Here is a 7,603-nt window from a genome sequence, read left to right as displayed (position 1 = left end):
CAAACTCTGAAACTTTGAGACATAAAGTTTTTTTGTCGCATAAATTCACAAAAAAAATAAAAAATGAGAAAATAAATAAATAAATATTCAAAACTTTACAATATGTCGCACTGCTATTATTGTGAACGTCACTGTATGTATAACGTAGACGAGTCGACGCCATTTGACGGCACTAGACTTTTTCTTGTAGAGTATTCTGAAATAACAGCCCTATGCCAATATGCCGCATCCGACTGATGCCCACAAAGTCGACATGACACAAACTCTCAAGCAAATGCAGCCGAATTTATGCAACAAAGTAATAGAAAATTCTACCTTTCTCGATATATTCCATTCTATTCCATGAAAAAAATTCATTAATACCTGGCACACAGCTTATTTCACGCCAGCTCCGCACAGAACCGCCCTTATTGGTAAACCCTATATTGTTGTTGCTGTGCGTTGTGACCAAAACGTCTAAGACCTTTTATGATAATTTTTGTTTGTTTTGTTGTTGCTCATTTTATTGTTCGCAGTTATGAATCTTTCAAATTTTGCTGTGATCTTTTTTCTTGCTCCTAGCAAATTTGTTGCTTTTGTTTTTACTCTAATTGTTGCCACTTGTCCACTGTCAGCAACACCTGGCAGGCGTGAAAAAGTTTGCAGAGGTGTTTGTCACCCACACCAAGGGCGGTTAAATGTTTTACGAATGAGCGAGCGGAGGATTGAAAGGGGTTTTGAATGCCATACTTATTCAAATGGTAAATCTCCAATTCATTCTTGTTTTTATTGTGATTTCAATTGACGCACGCGATTCCCACACACGCTCTCCGAGTCCAACTCTATGCATTTCAGAGGCGTATGTCCACAGGTCGGTTTTAAGTCGTGACTGGTGTCAGATTAATTGAACAGAGCTCGTATGCGTCATGGTAGCGTTCACCTAAAACATTGTGGACAATTGCCGCACCGATGTCGAACTTGTCTGGATATACTTATATGTAGGGCAGAGTGTGGCAGGAATGGAGTAGGTTTCTTTAAGCGCCGTTTACGAGGCGATGTCATGCGCTCAAGTATGAGCCAAGGTCAACTTATGGTATACAGTTCATGGGCATAAGAGCTCCCGATTAGAGGCTCATGTTGGGTTGTCGACGAAGCCTGTGATAGCTCCACGGATATTGCCCCGTCATCAATCCGACACCATCTTGTGGGACTATTTCAAGAAGAAGAAATTAGTTGTTTCACATCTGCTGAGACCTCTTCAAGCGGTGCCTGTTGGTTTTGCGCATGAGATCTCGAATCCACTTAATGGCTTCTGCAAAACTTCGACCGAAATTCCCATCTACACCCGCTTTAGGCACAATATTTTTTGTATGTACTCAAAGTTTGCTGAGGGGACTTGAAATTCACTTGTACACGTGCAGCCGAAAAGCGATCCAAAACCATAACCGGACCCGTCACAGGTTCCTCGGAATTATTCCAAGGATTTTAAAATCTTCTGAGTGTCCGAACTTCAAGCTCAACGTATGACAGTTATCTTGTGAAACGTACTACAGTACCAAGGGTTCTTAGAGCTCAATTGATTTCTGATTGTATTAATATTACAGTCAAACCTCGATATGACGATAAAACGAAAAATTCAAATCAAGAAAATTTTTGCTGAGCCTCCTGAAAAAATACTGCATTTCTAGTTTATTATGAAGTAAAATAAAGCCTCGCCATTGTGATATTTTCCACACAAAAACGCACAATGAATATAATGAAGAAATGTTGAGCATGAAACCCATCAGCATACGTATATTGGCTATTAGAGTCCCGTTAGCAAAAGTCTCTACGTAGTGAATTCTGAATATCATCATAAATTCCTAGATTTCCAGTGTGGAATATAGGGCCACCTCTGAATATGGGACTCCGTTAAAGTCTCATGGGCAACGAAGTGACGACACAAAAGCAAATAACAGAAAATTTGTGTACGAATTGAAAACTTTTAATGTTATAATTATTAATAAAAATCAAAACAGCCTACGCTTTCTTCATTGTTCGATGTGGAAATAAAAATAAAAAAGCAACTATACTTGTACGATTTTTCCCCCAAAATTTTGTATTTTTCCTTGTACCGATGATTTGAAATTCCACTTGAACACTTGTCCAACCCCTTCAAATTCGTTATATCGAGGTTTTACTGTATTCATATTTTTTATAAAAGCCATTCTTTTTTTGCTGCAAATTCCGGTTTAGTCATTTCTCGTTATATTTTACTTTTCCCCTCCACTACTCCACTGCTCGATTTCAATTCAATTGCTTCACCTTTGTTATTCCCCTCGCTGATGCCTTCGGTGTTTCACAAGCGAGCTCAACGCAGCATTTTTAAAATTTTAATCTCATTTAATTTCATATTTTTACTATAAAAACTAAAAGCACTTAAAACTTATTTGTTTGCACTTTTTCTCTACTTTTGGTTATCCCCATAAGTGTGTCAAAAAGGGTGCACTGAACCCGTCTCCCCTAAGGCGAGTCATAACTAAACCAACATTTCATCTTTTATTTATTCATAAATTCTAACGGAAGTGGACTTTTTTCACTTTTATTCACGCGTTCATTGTAGCTCCCTATGGGTCAAACACCAGCTAAAAGGTATGAATTTGTGACGACTATGTTAAGCAGGAAGTCACAATGAAATAAAAATTAAAGTGTGAATGCAGCTAGAAATGTAAAGGAAGGGAAGGGAAGGCAGGTAAGTACGAATGATGGGTGTCAGAGTAATTCACAAACGCCATTTATGTTGATATGGGTTTTTTTTCAAATTGCTTAGTTGTTGAATGGCAGAAAGTGTAAGAGAAAGAATTTTTCTTCTTGATCTTTCCTTCGTAGATCGGTTAATAATTAGTTACTTGACCTCAGGTAGCCAATATTTCGTATCAAACTATTTCTACTAACAAGGATTTCCGGGACTATTTGTTCTATCTTTGTTTTCAAATGTGAAAAATGAAATATTCCATTCCAACTTCCCAACACATCTAAGATAAGCAAGAGCAAGCATTTTGCGAAATTTTTATTTCTGAATTTTGAAATTTCAGGTATAAAAATGATATAAAACTTCGCATGAAGTTTCCCTGGCTTTCTCAGAATAACTCGAGATTAAACTGGAATAAAAAATATATGAAAGTAAAACAAATAAAAAACAATTAAAAATGTATTTCTTCTTCACGGGGTGGTCCATCTAGCATTGAAATTTTAACTTTTTTGACAGCTAAAATATTCGCGATATATCAAAAAATTGATTATTAAAGATAAATGTTACGCGCACCAACGCGAAAGGATTCAAGCATTGAAGCATGAAATCGAAGTTGCCTGCCATTGGGGATTTGACAAATGGGACCTGCTATGGAAGTCTTTTGAATCAAATTCTGTTCCATGTAAAGGGTGGTTACATTTCAAGGGCCGATGTTGAATGTAAATCACACCTAAACGTCAAGTTTTTTTTCTGCATTTCATTTGACATTTTTCAATTTTAGACTAACTTGATTTAAACCATGGAAAGATACACAATAGAGCAATGCGTTAAAGTTATTCAGGCTTATTATGAAAACGGGCGTTCTAATCAAAATGCATATCGCGCACTTCGTGAAGAAAATCATCTTCAGTGATGAGGCACATTTTCACCTCAGTGGATTCGTCAATAGGCAGAATTGCCGCATTTGGGTAAATGATAATCCAAGAGTGATTGCCGAAAAACCAATGCACCCACAAAGAGTGACTGTTTGGTGCGGATTATGGGCCGGCGGCATCATTGGGCCGTATTTTTTCCAAAATGAGGCCGCTCAGATAGTTACTGTGAATAGTGTTCGCTATCGTGAGATGATAACGAACTTTTATGGCCCGAATTGGATGATATGGATGTGGACGATATGTGGTTTCAACAGGACGGTGCCACTTGTCACAAAGCTAACGAAACAATGGCTCTTTTGCGCGAAAAATTTGATGGCCGGATAATCTCACGTTGCGGCGATGTCAATTGGGCGCCAAGATCATGTGATTTGACACCGTTGGACTTCTTTCTTTGTGCTTATTTGAAAGAAAAGCTATACGTCGATAAGCCAGCAACAATTCAAGAGCTAAAGGATGAGATAATTCGGCACATTAATGGCATAGAACCTCAATTATGCCTCAGCGTCATCGAAAATTTGGACCATCGGATGGGGGTGTGCCGCTGAAGACGCGGCGGTCATTTGGCCCATATTTTGTTCCATACATAATTGAACCATACCAATATTATCATAATAAAGAGAAATGACAATAATTTCTTTAAAAAATTGTAATATATTTTATTCAAAATCAACACCCACAAAGGTGTAAAGCTTGCCTTTTAAATGGAAAATACATCGAAAATAAGATAAATACATACAAATATTCGTGCGTAAATACCAGACGAATAAAATAAAATTCCAAACTTTAAAGGGACCACCCTGTAAATGAGGTTGACTCAAAAAAAATCTTGTTTCAGCTCCTTAAATTTATTCTATGGTCAATAAAATGAGAGTCGTATTTTTTATTTTTAGTTTTTTATTCATAATTTTAGTTTTTTTTTAATTTAATTTTTACCAGTGCCGCCAATGACTTAAAAATGGCTATTGAATTTTTCGTTCCGTAAAGTTGGTATAAAATGTTTTAAATCGGAATTGTTTAAACGCTATTTGATTATTTCCATCAAATTTTTTTTTTTTCGTAAATTTGGTATGAAATGTTTTTAGATCAAAAATATTTAACCTCTATTTGATCTTTTCTCTATTGAATTTCTCTTTCCGGTATAAAATATTTTTATACAATAGAAATTGGTTATTATTTATTTTAGATCAAAAGTATTTATTCTCTAGTTGATCTCTCCTCTATCGAATTTTTCTTTCCGTATATTTGGTGCAAAATGTTTTCAAAGCGAAATTATTTAATCTCCACTTTTGGTTTCCCTTCACAAATTACCAAAAAATTACAATCGATGGTTTATTTAAAAAAATTAATGATTAACTATTTTTTATCAATTTAAAATAAAAAAAAAACTGTTTAAAAACAAAATTAAAAAAAAATATCATTATTTTCTCAATAAATTTAGTGAATTAATTTTATGAATTTTAAAACACCCTGAACAAAATGATATAAAAGAAATATTATATATTATATAAAAACATAAATTTAAAAAAATTAAGCAAAATTAAAAAAAGTCAAGCGCCAGCGAATATAGCAGAGCAAGGTTTCGATCCTCGGACCTCTGGGTTATGGGCCCAGCACGCTTCCACTGCGCCACTCTGCTTGGCGTGCTAATAGTGCCAAACGAGTCATATAAGCAAGCGCTACTGTTGTCTCTTTTACGCATACTAATCATATGACGACAAATATTAAGTATTTCAGAAATGGAAATAGGAAAGCACAAACTAATTCATAGTTATTTAACCATGGAAATTTACGTAAGATTTTATAGCGATTTATTTAAAAAGGCAAAAACTCTTTCTACTTTAAATGCTCACAAATATTTTTAGTTTGTTGCTGTTTTATATCTAAAGTTAATTCATATATTGGTTTCTGCATTGAAAACACAATTTTATATAGAGTAGATAGATGCGATTTTTATTAATTTTTTTTCATTTTATTTCTTGCCAATTCATAGACGGCAATTACTAAATTTGTTATTAGAATTACAAATTAGCCGGTAATCGCTTTTTGGCTCATTGCGCGCTGTGCATATAAAATAGTAGGTACTCTAAAATATGTTTCAAATTTCGATTGGCACAGTGCCAACCAAAATATTCGCAGCACAGCAGATAATGGAGCAATAATATTAAAGCAGTGCGCGTTAATTGGCTATTGAAAAGTTGAAAGCGCGTAATAAACAAAGGAAAAATATGTGAAACTAAATGACGCTCTGGGTTATGCAGAAATCTGATTTTGTTCAAATTCAAATCGTCGGCTCTCCGAAAGGCATACAAACGTACATGCACACATCCATATTTACGCAAATTATAACATATCCCCGCTGTGTAATTATATTAATTGATGCATTTAATGTTGATAACGGCATTTAAATATCTATGAAAATTAAATAAAATGCCATCACTATAGCGTCAAAACATGAACAGCAACAACAATAACTATAAGCAGAGTGCGCACCCATACATTCATAATAGTTTGCTATAGAGAAATACTGCGGCTTAATTTATAGTTGTAGAGTATGTAACTAATTTGCATAAAAGAATAAATGCAGTACACGTACAGTTGCGGGCAGAAAAATAGCATAGATCGCTGAAAAAATGTCCGAATTAAAACAAAAATGTTTATTTTTATTGTTATTTTTTTACCCCTTTTCCTGAAATGCAAATAGCGCAAAATATAAATCAAATTCCATTTTCAATACTAATAATGGAATTTTTTTCTAAAGATTCGCCGAAAAAAAAATCAAAATTAAAAAACAAAAATATTTTTTATTATTTTTATTGTTAGTTTGTTACCCCTTTTTCTGAACTGCAAGTACCAAAAAATATAAATCAAATCCCATTTTCAATATGAATAAAGGAGTTGTTTCTTTGACGCGATTAAACCATGGAGATACCTCAAAAAACTTTTCTGGTGCGTGATGGCCACTACTTCCCACAATACTCGGTTCTCGCTTACCGGAACAAACCAGATTTATATTCGGCCAAGATCTGTCACTCTAGCAGCAATACCTGTAAATGTAAATGGGAACGTTTATGCTGTTACAACAACAACAACAACAACAACAATGCACATACAGTTGCGAACAAAACTGTCCGTATGACCCCTTTTTTCCTAATTTCTCCCGAGCTAAAGCATTTAAAAGAAATGTAATGATGCAGCTTTATTTTAAGTCTAATTATATAACAAATGTAAAAAAAAAATTATTTTCAGTATTTACTTTAAAAGTTATTCACGAAAATTCCCAAAAATGTACTGACAAAAGTGTACATACGAACTTAGAAAATAAGAATTAACTAGGAAAACTGATTAAATTTGTAGAAACTGATATTTTGTTGGGCCACCACCAGCATGGATGACTGCTTGCAAACGTCTGGGCATTGAAGCTGCTAAGTTTTCAAGCTCCTCCACCGAGGTATTCTTCGATTCCTCCAACAGCTTCTCTTTGAGGATTGGAGCACTAGTAATAGAGTGCTTCCGAATCTTTCGCTCCAAAATTTCCCAAACATGCTCAATAATGTTTAAGTCCAGGCTTTGTGGAGGGTAATATAGTTGCCGTGGAGCATAAGCAAGCAGCCAGTTCTTGACGATTTGCGCAGTATGCTTCGGGTCATTATCTTGCTGGAAGATCTAGCTCCAGCCTAGGCCTCGATAGCATTAGGTTTTGTTCCAAAATGGTCTTGTATTGGAAGCGATCCATGTTTCCTTCAATGAAAAGAAGGTTTCTAACTCCTGTGGCTGCAACTGCTCCCATGACACAACCATGACACTGCCACCACCATGCTTTACAGTCGGAATCAGATTCCTAGGATCCATGGCAGTCTTATCCAAATATAGGGGTTTTCAGTAAGAGCGCTTCAACTTTTGAACTTTTTTGAATAAAACACAAACGGTTTGATTTTTTCAACTAATTTTTTTTTTTATT

General features: G+C 35.0%; 1 non-coding gene across 1 annotated transcript; it reads right to left on the bottom strand.

The window, feature by feature from the left end:
* Positions 1 to 5,209: 5,209 nt before the first annotated feature.
* On the bottom strand, positions 5,210 to 5,281 carry Trnam-cau (transfer RNA methionine (anticodon CAU)). The gene has a single exon. It is a non-coding gene; the product is annotated as a tRNA-Met (tRNA).
* Between the last annotated feature and the right edge of the window lie 2,322 nt (positions 5,282 to 7,603).

The sequence above is a fragment of the Anastrepha ludens genome, chromosome 6 (genome assembly GCF_028408465.1).
Source record: "Anastrepha ludens isolate Willacy chromosome 6, idAnaLude1.1, whole genome shotgun sequence".
In the NCBI taxonomy this organism is placed as follows: domain Eukaryota; kingdom Metazoa; phylum Arthropoda; class Insecta; order Diptera; family Tephritidae; genus Anastrepha; species Anastrepha ludens.
The sequence above is the reverse complement of the archived record's forward strand: the minus strand, read 5'-3'. Positions and strand labels throughout refer to the sequence as shown.